Here is a 21247-nt window from a genome sequence, read left to right as displayed (position 1 = left end):
AAGACTCTCTGTAAAAATGAACAGCCGAACTAAGTTTCCCTACCTATCAATCGTGAACGACATTGCTCTGAAATACACTACATACCACTAATGTTCTAGCTGTCTTCCCAACACACCTGGACCTTAAAGGAATTTTTTTTCTTAAAGAACTGGAAATTTCAGATTCTGTGACAGCTGTGTAAATAGCCTGGAAAAGAGCATTGATTAATTGATTGATTGTCATTTCTGGGACTGTCCAGAGTCCTCCTGTGTTTACGGAAATTCTGCTCTTGCACAGTCATTTTCTTAACATCACGTGACTGCTTCATCTCAAGGAGTGTTGTAAACAAGAAAATAATATGTCCTTCATTTATTTGCTGACTGCGTAGCGGTGGGGGAGAGTGTGGGTGTTTTTAAACAACGACCCACTGACATATCATTACTCTTGAGAACATTGAGAGGATGCTGTGAACATCTCAATTAAAAGGTGCCTCGTCATAAGCAGATCGTGAAATCAGGCTACATTTATATTCATTGGTTTAGAAAACGGCCATTTTGATCCCCGGAGGGCTCATTGAAGTTATTTTTACATCTAGAAATTGGCTTGTGTTATTTAAGCGTCACTGTCATGTAGCATACACTTTTCACGGGACTCTCTGGAGAACCTACAGTATATGGCTCTTCTTAAAGCTAAAAAAAGGAAAAGAAACAAGAGAAAAAATACAACCAACTAATGGCTCCAAGGCTCCTAACGTCCCATGAGAGAGCACTTGATCTGGCATACAAACAAACTAAGCCTTAAAAGGAACAGTTTTTTCAGACTTTATTTTTTTAAAGCCTCAAAGAGGACACACCGTGAGCAATGCAAATTATTCTCTATGTTAACTCAGTGGTCGCCTGCTGATGACTGCATTTTAGCTGATGTTCGGCCCCCGTGGGGGTTTTCGGCCACAACCAGGTCGTTCAACCTTGTTTATGGGCAAAGTTCAAAAGAGCATGTGTGTTTTTTAAAAGAGAGGACGCAAGCATCACTCCGCATCGGCAAAGACAGTTCAAAGCAAAACACACATTGTTTGACAGCGACGGTCCTCCAGTGACAAGAGCAGATTTGAGCTCCAGTGTCAGCAAAATGTGCAGCAAGATAAATGAATTGCTCAAGGGTCTCAAAGCAAATGGACTGCCAGTGTTCATCAACTCTAGTAGGGTTCCTCGGAACTAGCATAGTGGGAAAAATGAGGATTCCCACCACGCGCCCTCCTCCATTAATTCCACGTGATGCAATAGTTTCCTCGGACTAATTGATTCCGAACACATTCACCCATTTATTGGAGATGGAAATTGGATTTTTTTCTTTTATGACGATAATACTGAATAAGAGCAAATTTTAGTCTGTGATTGCTTTGGATATTTTTTTAAGCTGATTTCAAACGGCTTTCCTTTCTTTTTTTGTAGCAGAGCAAATAAAATACATTGTACAATGCGTTGTAATTCGTCACTCAGAAGTTTTGGATTAAGAGTCAACTGGTTGCTGGTTGTGACTCAGAATGCATGTGACACGTCACAAAAAGGAATTGGACTACCCTGCTTTACGTGGACACCTGACACCACAGGAGTCAAAGTCAAGGCCTGTGGGTCAAATCTGGCCCACCATATCATTTTAATCGGACCGCGACAGCAAATCAAGCTTGCGAAATCCCATGATGCTTGCTAAAGTCCGGACCAAAATATCCAATGATCATATGTAAACCACAATAGCAGTCATTATTATTTACTTCAAATTTGTAAACTAGTTATTCATTATCACATTCACTTTCGTTCATGAATTTATTCAGGAATTGAAAATATGAATTTGAACATTCCAGAATTTGTTCGGGTTTTGATTCTTCTTGTTCGGGTGCCGATAAAGCGTTGGCCATGGCCTCTGGCAATATTTTTTTCCCTTCCGCAAAGGGCAGGATTTCCCTTTTTCCATTTTAGTGCGTCGTTCCAACTTCAGCTGTTGTTAAAGCGCGATATAAACCAGTATGTATGTATTGCATTGTATTTTGGACAGTCACCCTCATTTCAAGCTCATAAAATACCAGACCCATACAATTTATGATTTTTTTTTTTCTAATGAAAGAAGAGAGTCTAAGGTTTCTTACGCTGCATTGAATGTTTATGTCTGTGTAAGCTCTCAGTCGTACAGGAGTGGTCCATCGATGAGAAGGTTTCTTCAGCCGTCATCTGTACTTTTTGAAGCAGGCTATTGTATGAACGATCCAAATTGAACCTCACCCCACCAGATCAGTTTAATGAAGGATTTAGTTGTTTTATGAGAATCGCTTCTTTTACCCCCCTTTTAAAGATGGTTTGAGATGGTTTGAAAGGGGGGTAAAAGAAGCGATTCTCATAAAACAACTAAATCCTTCATTAAACCGGTCTGGTGGGGTGAGGTTCAATTTGGATCGTTCATACAATAGCCTGCTTAAGCAACACAGGTTAGGCAAGATTCGTAATGCTGATGAGGTGATACCGGTGGGAGTGGGGCAAATAGGCCAGTCGTTAGTCAGGAATGTAGGAACAATCAGTGGGGCCACAGGGAGTGGTCCTCTGCTCCCCCAACCTGAGAGTAGGGACCTATCATAGCTGTGTCCGGCGCCGCCATGTCTGGACATTAGGGATATATAAAAATGGCCGATACAACCAGTCAGACTTTAGTTCGCTGACGAAGCCTCTTGGATAGGAGGCGAAACGTCCGACACCTTCAAAAAGTACAGATGACGGCTGAAGAAACCTTCTCATTGAATGTTTATGTAGTCCTAAAAGTCAATATTCTGTGCAGCTTGGAATTCGAGTGACAATAACAAAAACCCTGTCACTGGAGTGGACACATTTTTGCACGTCTGGTAGTGAATGAGTTTATTTGTTGTGTGCTTTATGTGTAATTTGTGGAGGGGATTAAACATTCTAATGGCTTCCGCAAATTCATAACACCCCCCCCCCCACCCCCAGCCCCAGAGGAAGCCATAACGACTATGTGGCCCGCAGCAAAAGATGACTTTGACACCCTTGCCTTACACAATTAATAGACCAGGGTGATGTGACACACACACACACACACACACACACACACACACACACACACACACACACACACACACACACACACACACACACACACACACACACACACACACACACACACACTCGCGCGGACACGAAATGTATAAGCCCCCCCTCTCCCTCTCTTGTGACGTATCAAGAGTACATGGAGCTCGTGGAGTGTGAGGGACACTCCAGTGGTATGATATCAACAGCAGAATCATACCCGCGTTAATTAGGATGTTTTAGCCCCCACCACCCTACGACTCTTTTGAATAGAAATGAAACTTTTTTTAACTTGATGCGGTGCGTGACACCGAACGATAATTGATTCTTGGGAGATGTGGGGTGTGCGGGAGGGGGTTCTGGAGAAGTTTTGGGATTAGAATTCAGGAGCCACTCTTGTGTTGTTGGCCACATGCTCTCAGGATGAGACCAACTGACGCGGATCGAAACAGTCGAACCCTCAAAAACCGGTAAATATATATTTTTTGTTGTTACATGTATTTAAATTGTTATGGTGATTGTAATTTATTTATTTTTTCGGGTTCGTAACGGTTTGGAAAGGCGAAGTTTATGTGACTCTTGCTGCGTCGACTTTATCACTTGGGCTCAAAGGCGACGATATCCCGGGTCGGTTTCTATCTGTTGTTTACAGCCGGGGAGTGGAGGCAACAGAAGGGGGAAAAAAGCACTGAAAACACGTCTGGTTCTCAGTTTCATAGGTTTTGCTATATCTATGCTGGTTGTCTGCTTTTGTTTTATTCTCTGCTGCCCACAACCGAGCGTTTTTTATTGCATTGCAAAGAGTAAGACAAATACCACTAATTTGGAGATACAACATGTCACTGTCGTTTTATTAGGCACACCTATCCTCTACAATCTAAAAGTATCCAAGCCAATTGTGCTGTAAGATGTGACAATTGGACAATAATTTGATAGTTTGTTCCATATAAGAGCTCTTCAATAATATATATATATATATATATATATATATATATATATATATATATATATATATATATATATATATATATATATATATATATATTTTTTTTTTTCATGGATCTGTTGTTATTGAATATATATATATATATATATATATATATATGTTACGGGTGTCACAACAGTGACTGTCTTCATCTCCACGATGCTGCTGTATTAATGAAGACGAGACGCGTGGATGTGTCTTTTTATTTCTTTTATTTCTGCAACACAGTATGGCAGAAGGGATTGTGATTAACCTGAATCTCCTCGAGATTGTTCTCAAATGCAAAACATTGTAGATAACAAAACAGAATTAACAACGTGTGATCGTATAGTGGTTATTTACAGAAAAAGAGAATACAACACAAGTTCACTGTTATTTACAAGATGTCCCTGAACGCATCATGGGCGGAGACTCGGCAGAACACGCGGTGCGCTTGTAATGGCTGGCGCACAGTTCAACCAGCCACGGACACTCACGGGCAAATGAAACACGACACAAGAAACTAAATATTGTTCAATAAAAACGAAATGAAACAATTATTACCTGCAACACAGTATGGCAGAAGGGATGGGTGAAGTCGCATGGGTTTCGTCTTGTGATTAACTGCGATAGAAAAGCGCATATTCCTAAGTTCCACTCGACAAAACGTGAAGTAAATAATGACACAAAAAGTAATCTGAACTCGAAATGAATAAGGGAACTAATTAGATAACACTAGACAGTAAAAAAGGGGAAACAAAATAAGATATTGTCATGAAAATGCGCGTTAATCAAGACCAACAGAAAATTGCGACTCACCCTGAATCTCCTCGAGATTGTTCTGGAAACTATGGGCGGGACATAGTGCCACACTGTGCGCCGTTGCGTCACTTCCTTCATAATTTAATAATCTAAGTGCACAACTCCGTTACATACACCCCCCTTAAATTATGCTGAAGTGAGGCAACATACACACGGAAGACAACAGAAAGACCAACAGGCACAATAGACAAGGTTATCGGGCAAGGATGTACGAGGAAGTCAATCATAGGAATTCTTCTTTCAGAAGTGTGAAGGAATAGGGTGGTTCAAAACCCATCCTATCACAGACTAGTAGAAATGCCATTTACATTTCACAAAACAGCACATAACTACACCCGTTACTGAGAAGCCATAAAGATAATGGCGACAATTGGCACACAGCACAAACCCCCAAAAAAAATCAAATGGTCATATTAAACCCACATTAATGTTGGCATCCCGACTCTCTGATAGGACATTTCACATATCAGCCTGTCAGGGGGTTTAACTGTCCTACCACATCTCGTGAAATTGATGGGGCCCTGTGTGTCTTGTGGTTGTGTGCAAATTACCGCCTCAAGTTCAGTCTCATCTGGGGGTGAGTCAGGGGTCGAGCGTGCTATGTCAAACACCGGGTCTGTGGAAAGTTCAGTCTGTGTGTGGATATCATGGCCTGCTGACAGACTTCTCTCACTGACATCCCCTCGACATGCATCGGCGGAATCATGCTCTGAAGAGAAGTGCTCATGTTCCTCTGTCTGAGCTGGAGACTGCATGACCCAGTTCTCAGTGCGCAGCTGAGTGTCCTCCTGATCATCAGGGACTGAGCTTTTGTCACTCCCACAATGTGCGTCCATCTCTGACCCCTCTGAACACGAACCAGGCTCCACCTGCCCCGAGAATGTCAAGAAGTCAACCGGGAGCAGTAAGTTCCTGTGTACGACCTTCTCTCTGCCTGTGGCATCATCTCGGATCCTGTACACATTGATCAACGGCTTCACAGACACCACGTCATAAGGGGTTGACTCCCAACGATCCGCAACCTTCCGCTTGCCCTTCTCGCCTCGATTGGCTAGTAGCACCTTGTCACCAACAGCCAATGGCGACCCCTTGACTTTGCGGTTGTAGATCTGGGCGTGGCGGGTCTGTTCCTTGGCTGCATGCTGTTGAGCAATTTGCACGGCTTCAGAAAGGTCTCTCTTCAAGGTGCTCACAAACTCATTGTGACTGACAACATTGGCGTTCTCCAAGACATGATGGAACATGATGTCAATGGGCAAGCGAGGGACACGTCCAAACATCAAATAGAATGGCGCAAAGCCCGTCGTCTCATGTACTGTGCAGTTGTAGCAGAAAGTCAACATATTCAACATTTGTGGCCATTTGGACCTAGACTTTGGGGAAGTGTTCTGATCATCCCTCCAAGGGTCCGGTTGAATCTTTCTGCGATGCTATTACCCATGGGATGATACGGTGTTGTGTGGGACTTATGCACCCCTGCCATCTCAAGAAGATCCTTGATGAGTCTACTCTCAAAGTTGGCTCCCTGATCCGAATGGATCCTTTTGGGGAACCCATAAATGCAGAAGAACTTGTCCCACAGGCAGCGGGCAACTTGCTTTGCTGATTGGTTCCTGCAGGGGAAGGCGAGAGCCAACTTTGAGAAGTGGTCGGTGACGACGAGGACATCGGTGGTTTTCTTGTCGCCGGACTCTGCTGTCCAAAAATCAATGCATACCAGTTCCATTGGAGCCGAAGTGCGGATGTTCTCCAGGGGTGCCCGGGCGTCTGGCTCGGGGGTCTTACCCAAGATGCACCTCTGGCACTGCCTTACATGTTTTGTAATGTCTTTCTCCATCCCTGTCCAAAAGAACCGTTCACTAGCCAAGGAGAGTGTCCGAGAACAGCCCTGATGACCAGCCGCGTCATGCACACCATGTAGGACTTGGTGTTTCAGAGACCCAGGTATGACGAACTGAAAGACTCTTCTGTTCATGTGGCGATCTTTCCTTACTCTGTAAAGAGTCCCGTCACGAACTTTCAGCTTCTTCCAGTGCCTCAGCAACAAAAGAACACAGCTCGTCTCAGCTGCTCTTTCATGTTTGGTAGGTCTCATATGTCGCTGCACATAGAACATGACTCGGCTGACTGTTGAATCTTGGTGCTGCAGGTCACGTAACTGACTATGGGGAATGACAATGGAAGGGTCTTCTTCAGGTAGCTGTAGTGACAATGGGGTTGCTCCAGGGAGTCGAGAGGTCCCGCCAGTCTGATGGACGTCTAAAACTGCAGACACCTCCTGCGCATCAATTGCACTTCCAGAAGACTGATCAGGAGCTTCTCCCTGGGAAACTTCTCCATCATGATCACCAGCCATGTGGACAGCCTGACAGTTGGTGGTGAAACGGAAAGCATCCTGTACAGTCTCATTCACGACCCCTTGGACTCCATTGAGTAGGTATTGGTAGGGTTCTTTCACCAGGCGATGGCTCACGCAAGACTGAACGAAGGGTTCTCGACTCAGTGCATCAGCCACTATGTTCTTGGGCCCTGGGACGTACTTCAAGTCAAAGTCATATGCTGCCAGCTTCGACACCCACCTCTGCCTGATGCTCAGGAGCTACTTTTGCTCTCCTTATGTAGTTCCTCATTAGGTCTTCCCACTCATCTACATTCATTTGATCAGTGTGGTCACCCTTGAAAGTCGGGGGTTCGCGAACTTTCCTGTGCGGTAGTATCAGAACTTGTGATGAGTCAAGACTTTGTGTTGTTGTGTCAATGGGCGTGTCATGTGGGAATGAGGTGTTATGCATGGGGACGTTATGTGTTGGGCTGAGATGTGCAACAATGCTGTCTGCCAGCTGCTGGCCAATGTGTCTAATTATGTCACTCATCTGACCAACTACGTCAGGTGACTGGGGTAAGGGATCTGTCACTGGTGTGTCAGGAGTCTGTGCGCTCGTCTGAGATGTACTACACTGGGTCTGGGAAGGAACTCTGTCCCCACTAACATAAGTGGCCTCAGCTAGAACCTGCCCATTCCCCTCTACTACATCACTCTGGATGGGACTCCACACCTGTAACATGGTCGGGATGCCTCTACCTCTACCAATACACTTATTAAAAGGTGTGCTAAATGTCCCTTGGAAGGAGCTCATTCTCAAACTTCACAAAAAAAAACTTACAGGAAAAAAAAAAGCACAACAATTGCAAAACAGCAGCTCAGACAATAAACACACAATTTAAAGAACGGGGTCGACACACCGTCCACCGAGTGATGGGATGAAGACACTGTGCAGCATCGCGGTCCCGGTCCGAAGTGGAGAGTCACTTGTGATCGACGGGTCACGGCACCAATGTTACGGGTGTCACAACAGTGACTGTCTTCATCTCCACGATGCTGCTGTATTAATGAAGACGAGACGCGTGGATGTGTCTTTTTATTTCTTTTATTTCTGCAACACAGTATGGCAGAAGGGATGGGTGAAGTCGCATGGGTTTCGTCTTGTGATTAACCTGAATCTCCTCGAGATTGTTCTCAAATGCAAAACATTGTAGATAACAAAACAGAATTAACAACGTGTGATCGTATAGTGGTTATTTACAGAAAAAGAGAATACAACACAAGTTCACTGTTATTTACAAGATGTCCCTGAACGCATCATGGGCGGAGACTCGGCAGAACACGCGGTGCGCTTGTAATGGCTGGCGCACAGTTCAACCAGCCACGGACACTCACGGGCAAATGAAACACGACACAAGAAACTAAATATTGTTCAATAAAAACGAAATGAAACAATTATTACCTGCAACACAGTATGGCAGAAGGGATGGGTGAAGTCGCATGGGTTTCGTCTTGTGATTAACTGCGATAGAAAAGCGCATATTCCTAAGTTCCACTCGACAAAACGTGAAGTAAATAATGACACAAAAAGTAATCTGAACTCGAAATGAATAAGGGAACTAATTAGATAACACTAGACAGTAAAAAAGGGGAAACAAAATAAGATATTGTCATGAAAATGCGCGTTAATCAAGACCAACAGAAAATTGCGACTCACCCTGAATCTCCTCGAGATTGTTCTGGAAACTATGGGCGGGACATAGTGCCACACTGTGCGCCGTTGCGTCACTTCCTTCATAATTTAATAATCTAAGTGCACAACTCCGTTACATATATATATATATATATATATATATATATATATATATATATATATATATATATATATATTCAATAACAACAGATCCATGAATCATTCTTCATTAAAAAATATAATGGCCTGCTATCAAATTTATATGGAAAAAATTAAGAGTTATGAGTCGTATTTGTGTTTTAGTTCCATCAACAAAAGTGATCACATAAATCGTTTTTGTCATGGTGTTTTTCATAGAAATAGTTACTGTCATTGTTGATGTTACACGTGGAACATGATGGGCAGCACGTCAATATTTTGCCGCTTACAGCCTTTCTGAACTGATGATATTTTTTTTTTTGTCAGTCATAAATTTATTGATCAGATACATACCATTGAATAAACCAGAAAATCACACAAAAGAAAGTTGCCCCATGTATCACAGTAACATTTACTTCACATTTGAAAATTAGATATTTATTAATTTATTGTGCATTCTCTATGTAATATGTGGAGGGGATGAACTATTTTAAATGCTTCCCCAAATTCATAACAGCTCTCGAGATGAACCCGTAACGACAATATGGCCCGCGGCAAAAAATGAGATTGACACCCTTGGTTTATGGAATCTGAAAAGCTATTAAAAACAAACAAACAAACAAACAAACAAACAAACAAACAAACAAACAAACAAACAAACGCGCCCCCCGCGCCCCAAAGAAAACAATCATTGATGAAATCTGTGAAATACTGGAGGTTGAGGTGGTCAGGGGGGGCAATGGGCAACTGTGATTACCATTCAAAATTCTGCCGGGGACGGTAGTCAAGGGGTTAGCACGCATGTCATTAACTCATTCACTGCCATTCACGAATTTATTTGGGAATTGAAAATATGATGTAGAGCGCCATTCCCAAATTAGTTTGGGTTGTCATTTTTCTTGCTCGCTTGCCGATAAACTGCTGGCCAGACCTCTGGCAATGTTTTTCCATTCCACAGGGGGCTCACATTTCTTTTATTCCATGTTACTGCTTTGTTTCAGCTTCAGCTGTTGTTAAAGTGCTATACAGTGATACCTTTGCTTACGAACGCTTTACCTTACGAACGTTTCGCCTTACAAACATTAAATTCGCGATCATATCATCTTGGCTAACGAGCTAGTTTTCGGCGGATGAACCAAACCACACCGTCGAACAGCGCCACAGTGGCTGGCGGACTAGTTTTCTTCACCACCTTTCTTTGAGTGCAGACATGGTTTGTTACCGAGTGGAGTACTTTTTTATGGGACCGAAAAAGACCCCACCAAAGGCTAGTGTTAAACCGAAGAGGACACAAAAGAAAATTATGGTCGAGCAGAAGAAGGAGATCCTCGAAAAACACTAACGAGGCTGTGCGTGTGTGTGACTTAGCGTCCCAGTACCAGTATGCTAAGTCGACCATTGCTACGTGTGTGGCTAAGCGTATTTCTGTGTTGTCTAAGCAACGATCTCAGGCAATAGAATTGAAAAACCTCTGTCGATTTGAATTAACGAAAAGTAGATAGCAGGGGAGTGTGAGTGAGGGTATTATCGCAGAGAAAGCACGGCAACTTCACTCGGATATCATCAGGAGGCAACTACATCATCGACCATCATAAAGGTAAATAAAACAACTGTATTGTACAGGACAGTTTATTTCTTTAATTGGGACCTGGGAACAGATTATGGTTTCTTCTGGGAAGTAAATGTTTGGTAGACGAACTTTTCACCTTAGAGGCTTCGACACACTTTCTGGGAACCAATTAAGTTCGTAAGCTAAGGTATCACTGTACTGTATAAACCAATATGTATGTATTGGATTGGATTGGATTTTCCTTCATTAGTCTCGCAGTGGAGAAATTTACATTTCACAGCAACAAAGTTATGAAAGGAATGGAAGAAGAAAAACAAAATACAGGAGCTGCTGGAAAGGCAGCCACTCTGGCGGCGCCGTCTTGAAGTCAAAAGAACACAAATAAATAACTAAATAACAAATAACATGACAACACAAAGGCACAGAGAGTCATTCATTCTTAAGCACTTTCTGTACCCTCTTTGTTACACGAAGCCATTCCAGATGAAGGAGGAGAGGATCAAAGTGTCTCTTCACCAGTGAATCAGGGATATCATGGTGGAATGTGCACGTCGACTACGAGCTAAATGTTGAAAGCAGCTGTAGCATCCACTGCATTGTATTTGGACAGCCGCACCCATTTCAAGCTCATACAACTCCAGATCCATATACACTTTAGGAAATATATAATTTTTTTTTAATGAAAAAATAGTTTAAGGTTTCTTCCGCTGCATTGAATATTTACGTAGTCGTAAAACTCAATATTCTGTGGGTCCTGGACACATTTTTGCATATGTGACAGTGAATGAGTTAAGGCCGTGTGGGTTTTCTCCGGGTTCTCCGGTTTCCTCCCACATTCCAAAAAACATGCATGGCAGGCTGATTGAACAATCCAAATTGTCCCTAGGTGTGTGTGCGGATGATTGTTTGTCTCTGTGTGCCCTGTGATTCTGGCAACCAGTTCAGGGTGTCCCCCGCGTAGTACCCAAAAATGGCTGGGATAGGCTCCAGCGCCCTAATGAGGATAAAGCGGGATGGAAAATGGATGGATGGATGGAAATTTTGCCGGTGTTTTGACTCCTAATTGGAACCGATCGGACAGCGTCACAAAGTGCAAGGAACAACTTGGGCATGTTGATCTGATACGCCGCTACGGCTAATGTCATTAAGGCCGTTAAGCATGCAAATATATTCGCCGCAAGCATACATGCAATGAAGAGAAGTGTCCGTGCTGTGCCTTCATGAATGAGCGATGCGTGTTGTCTTAAGTGGTGATCGGTGCACACGTCCATGCATACAAAATGAGCACAAGAGATCTTTCCGAGTCATTGTGCTTCTACTCAGACATTTTCTCTTAGGTTATACCGAGACAGAGTTTTTCAGGTTTTCCTGCTCTGGAGTATGTTTGGCAAGACTCACCATGTGGAGGACTCGGATGCCAAGTTGGCTTGAAAAAGGCAAAAAGTGAAAGTGTGTTTTGGTATTTCCGCCTTCCATGGTCGTCATTAATATGGTCACAGTATTGCTGCGGCGGCAAAAACACAACAAGGGCAACATTGTATTACTTTTTCCTCTCGAAGGCATTTATTTAACACAAGACAACACGTTTCTTTTTGGAATGTGATTAAAAAATGATTTGACAAAACATCCCAATTTGATTATTTAATTATTATTTCATGTTGTAGCGGCAGGTTAGTCTTTTTGTCATGACGACAGCAGGGCATAAATGTTCCCGACCCGTGCCTTTCTTCGACGGGTCTTTCCATGGCCTTTTAACAGGCTAAGGACAGGATGACTAATGTAGACAGATATCTTAAGATTCCAAATACATGTACCCTTAGTAAAACAGCAATAAAACTAAATGTATTGCACCTTTTAAAAACTCCAATTGTGAACAAATACCGCAGTCATCAAATCAATAACGTCTAGGCCGCATGTAGAATGAATACATTCGGGAGTAGCACTGTTACCTGCATGTCGTCGAGAGGCTCCATTAGGAACGGCACAAGAGTATATTTTTATTTTAAATTTTCAAAAATGGTGATTTTCTAAATTTGTGAAAATATTTCTAAAGTGGCGACAAAGACCAAAATAACAATTACTTCCCTTCAACTGTTACAAAAATGGTAGTGTTAAAAAGTATGAAGTAAAGTGATTATTCAATGTCATTCCATTTTAATATGCATTTTTGTCATTTTCACTCCAATTCAGGGACCCACAGAATATTTAGTTCTAGGATTACTTAAACATTCAATGCAGTGTAAGAAACCTTAGACTCTCTTCTTTCGTCAGAAAAAAAAAAGTTAATTCCTAAGTTATATGGGTCCGGAGTTAGCTGAGCTTGAAATGGGGGCGGCTGTACAAAAGGCAAATGCTGCCCCTTGTGGGAGGGAAAAACATTGCCAGAGGTCTGACCAGTGCTTTATCGGCGAACGCAAGAAAAACCCACACCCGAACAAACTCAGGAATGGCGCTCCACGTCATGCTTTTCAATTCCCGAATAAATTCGAGAATGGCAATGAATGATTTAAGGGAGCTGAAATTAAAATAAAAAAGCAAATGTGAAACAGAATGGTAACCTGAAATGTATTTAAATTATTTGCTGTTATATGTAAAGAACGGCCACCAAGGTTGCCTCCCCCCCAAAATTTTTAACACACAAAATATGGCCCCGTTTGCAAAAACATTGGACACCCTTGCTCTAACACGTTTTATGTTTTGCAAAATGCTTTGATTTAGTTGTTGTGAAAGTGCGGCATAAATCAGAATAGATTACCATATTTCCTTTTTTGTATAAGGCGCATCCAAAAGCCTTCATTTTGTTCAAAAGATGACACTGCGCCTTATACGCAAGTGCACCTTATATGTGTCGTTATATTGAGCCACAAAAGGTTTCTTTTGTTACTGTCAGCAGCCACAACTCCATTTACCCTTGTTGAAGAAGTAATGTGTAACCTCAACCATTACTGGAGCATCTTATAATGTAGTTTGCCTTATACAGTATTTGGAACAGTTCATATATTTATTTATCAGGAGTCGAGAATCTATGGCTCAGGAGCCATATATGGCTCTTTTGATGATTGCATCTGGCTCACCGATAAAACTAAATACATATTATCGCTTTTTCACTGTTTATTTCCTGTTTGGTCTGCAGTTGGCGGAAAGCACAATTTTGATTGGATGATACTGGCCTAGATTGGCGGAAAGCGCAATTGGATGATACTGGCCCTTCGCGTTGAAACGGTAAATGCCCCTTTTAAATAAGCCCGACGAGTAAAAAAACAAAGAGTATTGTACACTTCAGGTTGAAAGGATTCGCCTTTGTGGAGAGAAAAGGTTCTGATTCTAATTTGGATTGGATTGGATTTGCCTTTATTAGTCTCGCAGTAGAGAAATTTACATTTCACAGCAGCAAAGTGATGAAAGGAAGGCAGCCACTCTCGTGGCGGCGTCTTGAAGTCAAAAGAGCAAACAAACTAAATAACAAATAATATGACAACACCAAGACAATATGACACCCCAAAGACACAGAGAGTCATAATTCTTAAGCACTTTCTGTCCCCTTTTTGTTACACGAAGCAGTTCTAGATGAAACAGGAGAGAATCAAAGCGTCTTTCCACGTCGACTACAAGCTAAATGTTGAAAGCAAACACGCAGTTGTAGCATCCATTGACGAAAAGAGATTGTCTCACATCTCCTGTCCCACATAAATCCGCTTCAATTCCAAGCCTCGACAGTTCCGCATACTGTTCGGCAAGTTGACTTTCATTCCGATCGTTTGGTTGGATTTTTACTCATCATGAGGAACGGAAAACCATTCATGTTAATGGTGAGTACTATCACAAAGTTATTTTAAATAATACATTCTGACATTTTGTTGAAAATTGGCCGCGTGCCGTGTGTGTGTGTGTGTGTGTGTGTGTGTGTGCGTGCGTGCGTGCGTGTGTGTGTGTGTGCGTGCGCATGTGCGTGTGTGTGTGTGTGTGTGTGTGTGTGTGTGTGTGTGGCTCTCACTGAAAAACATTTCTAAATATTTTACTTTTATGGCTCTTAGTCAAAAAGGTTTCCGACCCTTGTTATATATTATACTATGGGACCTTGGCTCACGAACATAATTGGTTCCCTGACAGTGTGTAATCCCAAAAATTAATTTCCCATAGGAAATCATTAAAATGAGAATAATCCGTTGCCAGGTCCCCATAAAACATAATTTTGTACTTTCTAAGCCTCAAAACTACACATACCTTATTTTATGTATAATAAATGTGCTATAGTATTATAATTAAAGAAATAAACTGGACTGTACAATAAAGTCATTTTATTTACCTTTGTGATGGTCGTTAATGGCTTGATGGAATGGAGTGTCCGGTTTCCTCAGCATTAAACACTTGATGAGGAAAGCAGCCTTCTTCTTTCACCATCTTGAGGAATGATCCCTTGTGGGTGCTTTCTCTGTGCTAAATTGTATCTAGTTCCTCATCAATTGTGATCTGTTTAGCTGGATTGATAGCTTTTTGCATCAAGTGTCCAGATGACTTGTGCGGGTTATTTGTGGAGGCTGATTAATGGGATATTTTAACCTTCCAGTCTACACTCTGCTTTTGAACTATCAAAGTTGAAATGGGTCCAAATTTCACTGTTTTGTTTCCATTTTCTCACTATTTCACTTTTGTTTGTTTTATGTCATCTCCCTTTCGTGTGTGTGTTTTCTCACTCTCTCTCTGTCTGCCTGTCTCTTTAATGTTTAACCCCCCACCCCCTCACTGCGGGGTGAGGGGGTTCTTGACCAATCACGTGGCTTTAACCGAAGACGCCATTTTGTTTTTTGGAGAACGGCCTCACTCTCTCCCTGTCTGTAACCTCATCCCCCACTGCTGCGTTCTTGACCAATCACGTGGCTTTAACCGAAGACTGGGGGCGGAGAATAGAGGACAAAAACAGTGGCCACCATTTTCTTGTTAGGAGAACGAGCTTGTTCGCGAACAACACATCACTCATTGTGGCATCTCCGTGTGTATCCCGAAATAGTTTGTATGCTAAGGTAAAATGTTCATAAATGTAACAGTCGTAAACCGAAAAGTTCGTAAGCTAAGGGGTTCGTAAACCGTGGTTTCACTGTATTTGGAAAAAAACATTTCATTCATTGAAGGTGCTGCTTATATATGGGAAAAAAGTTTGAAAATACTCGATTCGCCTTAAACACCAGAAAATACAGTAAATCGTAACGGGGACCAATCAAAATGAAGCATTCCTCTTTGGAAAGGAATTTGGCGTTGTTGAATCAGCTGATTAAGTGCAGGTTAATGTGGTAGTAGTTCAAAAGGACGGAGTTAAAAGCACCAGTCTTTGATACGAGCAAGGAAAAGATGATGATGAATGGCTTCACTTCCACCGTATTCAACATTGCTTGTTTTCACCTCCTTTCCAAGCGATGCTTTGTCGTGTTCATCCACTCGGAATAAAGAAAAAAACATTGTAAGGTTTCAGCAGAGAACAGAGCGCAAGCAGAGAGCGAGATGAGACAAGTGATAGCACACAAAAGAGTGTCACGAAACAAGAGTTGTCACTCAGGAGATCCTCAAGACCAGCACCTTCATGCTCTTTGGGCTCGGTGCCAAACATTAAGAACCCTGGAGGGCGCTAAGAATAGCCCCCCCCCTTCCTCGCGCCACAAAGAGCTGTCACCCTGGATTGTAACGGAGTGCCGATAAGGGTTCATAACGGTGATGTTGCCGCCGGGCACCAGCAGCTCCCAACGCCTTTTCCAGACGCACATTTGAAAAGATAAGGTGCCAAGAACAGCCGCTGACAATTTTCATTTGTGTTTCGTTTTGGATTTCGTTCACAACTTTTTTTTATGTGCCTAACGGTAATTTTCATGACTTTTTAGAGCAGGTTAGCTCATTTTTATGTTTTTCTGAAGCTTTGCTGCAGTTCATTTGTTATTACCCTATTTTCCGGTGTATAAGGCACACCTAAAAGCCTTGATTTTCTTCCAAAGATAACTCTGCGCCTTAGACGGCGCCTTATATGTGAAGTCATATTGAGCCACAACAGGTCTTGCAACTACAGTGAGACCTCAACTTACGAACTTAATTGGTTCCCAGACAGAGTGTGTAAAGCGAAAAATGTGTATCTAAAAAAAAAATTCCCATAGGAAACCATTAAAATGGGAATAATCCGTTCCCGGGTCTCCATAAAATATACTTTTCAACTAAATAAGCCTTAAAACTACATGCAACATACCTTATTCTATGTATAATAAATGTGCTATTGTATTGTAATGAAAGAAATACACTGCAATGTATCATAAAGTCACTTTATTTACATTTGTGATAGTCATTTTTGGCTTGATGGAATGGCGTTGGAGGTCGAAGGTCAAAGGGAATTGCTGTTTGGAAAGAGAGGCGCATTACATGAGGACTGTAATTAAAGAAATGAACTGTGTTGTAAAATAAAGTTTTATTTAACTTTTTGATGGTCGTTGATGGCTTATGGAAGGAGAGTCACCTTCCATAAGGGCTGTTGGTAACTTAACCTCTGGTGCTGTTCGGAGGTGTGCTTCCGCCGAAGATCACTCCGCCAGCCGTGGTGGGTGTGTATTATGAAAATAGTGCTTATTATAAGGTTTAATGTTCATAAATTTGACGTTTGTAAGACAAAAAGTTTGTAAGTTGAGGTGTTTGTAAGTTGAGGTCTCACTGTAATGCCAGAAGCCACCGACTCCACCCCCACCCCTCTCGAAGAAGTATTGCGTAACCCCAGCCTCTACTGTAGCTCCTTATCATGTGGTGTGCCTTATATTTGGACTTTATTTATAAATTACATTTGGAAAACATTTGTATATTTATACAGTATATTTTTTGAAAACATTTATATAGTATTCATATGTTATATTTGGAAAACCTTTATATATGTCTGTATTTGGAAAACATTTAGATATTTATATATTATATTTGGAAAACTGTTATATATTCATATACTATACTTTTGTATATTCATATAATTGGAAAACGTTTAAATATTTATATACTTGGAAAGGTTTTACATATTTATGTATTATATTTTGAAAACATATTTTGAAAATGTTTATATATTTATATACAGTGATACCTCGGTTCTCGACCATAATCCGTTCCAGAACCCTGTTCGAAAAGCGATTTGTTCGAACACCAAAATGACTTTTCCCATTACAAATAATGTACATTGTTTTAATCCGTTCCAACACCCTGAATGTTTACCTTTTTAGCAGTGGTGGGCCGTCAGAGCCAGCAAGGCCTTCTCTGCTGGCCTAACATAATCAGACATCATTATCATAATTATAATAAAAGTCAATTTCTTAAAAAAGTATTTTTTCTAAATATATATATAATTATTCTACATCAGGGGTCGGGAACCTTTTTGACTAAGAGAGCCATAAAAGTAAAATATTTAGAAATGGTCTTCAGTGAGAGCCACATGCACGCGCGCGCGCACTTACAAACGCTCGCGTGCACGCGCACACATACACGCGCGCGCATCCGCGGCCACTTTTCAACAAAATATCAGAATGTATTATTTAAAATAACTTTGTGATCGTACTCACCGTTAACATGAATGGTTTACGGTTCCTCGTGATTGGTAAAAATCCAGGCAAACGATCGGAATGAAACTCAATTTGCCGGTCCAGAGGCGAAGTTACTGCTAGCTAGCCTGCACACGGCTCATAAGCTTCCACACTTGCTATCTGCCATCTACTTCTCACAGAAGTATGTTGATGCTAACGTTAACATGGGGCTTGTTAAAATGTCACTGACATTCGACTGTTTCATCCATCGATGGTATTGTTTCATTGCAAATTACAATGAGAACATTTTCTCTCCTCTAATGCTCCGGTGCATTCACACTGAAGTGCACTAGTTGGGCTCATTTAAAGGGGCGTTTACCTGTTTCAACATGACGGCCACTATCATCCAATCAAAATGGCGCTTTCTGCCATTCTAGGTCAGTGTCATCCAATCAAAATTGCGCTTTCCACCAACTGCAGCCCCAATGGGAAATGAACGGCGAAAAAAACGACAATATGTATTTAGTTTTATCGGCGAGCCATATGCAATCATCAAAAGAGCCATATATGGCTCGCGAGCCATAGGTTCCCGACCCCTGGTCTAGGGTAATATAAAGTACAAATACAAGTTGACAGCATCCCGTTTTCGTACCCGCTGTCCTGCAGAAGGAAGTGGTGGTTGTAGCGGGGAGGCGTGGCCCCACCCCCAGCTGTCAATCTGAACGGGGGAGCGAGGGGTGTCCACCGACGCCGAGGCGGAGCGGGTGGGATCGCCTCGACGCAAACGCCGCGTCGGGCTCACGGTCGGCGCCGCCGCCTCTTTGAGACAGGTGACCTCTTCTGGTTTCTCCGTTAGCAAGGAGAGCGATTTTTGGACAGCTGTTTTTTTTTGACAGCTCGCATGCGTGGGAAGCCGTGCGGATTTGGGTCAGCAGAAAGCGTGTGCGCCGACATAGTAATAAAGATCGATAATACGAAATATAAAATGATTAAAATGACACAAAAAGATTTATAAATGAACTGTCAACGTTTTGGTATATAATAGTATTCAATAGAAAACGTGATCCTCGCGTCAGCCATTTTGAATGCTTTTCAATTTATGACCGTTTGACTTACGGCGGTTTTGTCGAAAGGTAACCTGGTCGTCACTCGGATGTTACCTGTATTTATATACAGTAAAGTCTCGTTGTATCGATATCGGATATATCGATAGTCCCGGTTATATCGATACTATTTCTATGCACGCGCGGAGAAAATTACATGCAAACAGGGTCGGATATATCGATAGTCCCGGTTATATCGATATTTTTTCGGACTCCCTTGAATATCGATATAACGAGACTTTACTGTATATATTTGGAGAACTTTTAGATATTTATATATTATATTTAGAAAACATTTATATATTCCTATATTTTGAAAACATTTATTTATATATTTGGAAAATCTTTACATATTTATATATTATATTTAGAAAATATTTATATACTTGGAAAACTTTTATATATTGATACATTATGTTTGGACAACCTTTCTATATTATATTTTCAAAACTTTTCAAAATCACAATCAGAAAACCCTTATTCGTCCCACAATGGGGAAATTTGCAGTCCACAGCAGCAATTTTTCGTACATTTATATACAGTAAAGTCTTGTTATATCGATATTCTCGGGAGTTAGAAAAAATGTCGCTATAACCGTACTGTCGAACCGTGCTGCGCCGAATTGCATTAACAAAAGCCGCCAAAAGAGGGCATCCAAGTGCCATATAAGAAACGGAGCTGGCCATGAGCTCGCCATTTTGTGCCTCTTTTTTTTTGGGGTGAGAGATGTTCCCCGAATGTTGCCTCAAAACGGCACATATAATTCTTTAATCGATTGCAAACATGTATGCTTTCCTCTACAGAACTACAGTGTATTTGAATCATATTCAGAACTGGATGTGTAACAAGAAAGCATATTATCCGAATCTGAAGCCATTGTTTGGATTCACAAGCAATGCAAGACGTCTTGGCGTGAAGTCATTTTTATTGGTGTTTTGCATTTGAATAAAAAGTGACATCGGTTGTCCTTTAATACACAGTATGGAATGTATGGTCATTTTCAAAATCACGCTAGAGCAGACAAAAAACCATTGCATTCATATACAGTACAGTGGGCATGTACATAACACAACAGGGAAACTGCAACGCTTACATCTTACTGTATTATGTAAGCAATTTAAAAAAGTCATCAATCTTCTTCTGCTTCCCATTTTTACCTTTTAACACAAACACTTCAATCTCGTCTGCTACACACGAGCTAGCGTCTGAAAATGGAAATGGCTCTGCTACACGGGAGCTGGTCACATAACAAACTCACGTGACCAGGTCACATGACCAAGTCGAGCGAGGCCGATGGCGCGACCGATGGCGCGACCGATGGCGTGTATCGATATAAACATAGCAAAATGGCCGGCGGGAGATGATAAAGAGCACTGTAGTAACCGGATTATCGTAAAAACCACGAATCGTACTAAACAGAACTAATTATACATAAAAAGACTAGAAATGTGCACGGGAAATGAAAATAGTGTCGTAATAAGCAGTATTATCAATATAAATGATATCGATATAACGAGACTTTACTGTATTTGGAAGTTTTTTCATTGGGGGTGTGCCTTATACTCTAGAAAATACATATTTGTTTTAGCTTTTTAAAATATGTCCTGTTTGTCAACTGCGAGTTAAGAATGGTGTAAGAATACGCATGGTGTCGTGAATCAAACCACAATTTAAAACTACAGTTTGACTTCCCTCCTTACGTATTGGTATACGTCAATCCCGAACTAAACACATTTAAAAAACCGCATGTATCAGATTACATAATAAACGGTAAAACTAAGGACCCTTTGACTCTATTTATACACTTTACAAAGTTATTACTACAATGAAAATGTTGACACACATTTTCAAATAATGAATAAATAACTTTGCTGTGGGAAAAATGTGGCAAGTTCGAGTTGAACAGAAGGACTTGAGATAAAAAAAAATGTTTTATCTTATTAACCATCGAGCAGGCAGGTCATTTCCTTCCTGGGCTGTTCATAATTTTGAGTTTATGTGCGTTGAGTGTCAGGTACGACGAGAGCCGGAATGGCGCC

The 21247-nt window shown here is 41.5% G+C and overlaps 1 protein-coding gene across 2 annotated transcripts in view; it reads left to right on the top strand.

The window, feature by feature from the left end:
• Positions 1–3272: 3272 nt before the first annotated feature.
• gcgra (glucagon receptor a) overlaps positions 3273–21247 on the top strand; it is a 55310-nt gene continuing 37335 nt past the window's right edge. For both annotated transcript variants that reach the window (XM_089019118.1, XM_089019117.1), the window contains exon 1: positions 3273–3539. The gene's annotated coding sequence lies outside the window, so the exon portion shown is untranslated. The remainder of the gene's footprint in view (positions 3540–21247) is intronic.

This window comes from Hippocampus bargibanti, linkage group LG17 (assembly GCF_051943395.1).
Source record: "Hippocampus bargibanti isolate YZ-2025 linkage group LG17, ASM5194339v1, whole genome shotgun sequence".
NCBI classification, from domain to species: Eukaryota; Metazoa; Chordata; class Actinopteri; order Syngnathiformes; family Syngnathidae; genus Hippocampus; species Hippocampus bargibanti.
This window is presented reverse-complemented; position numbering and strand designations above follow the sequence as displayed.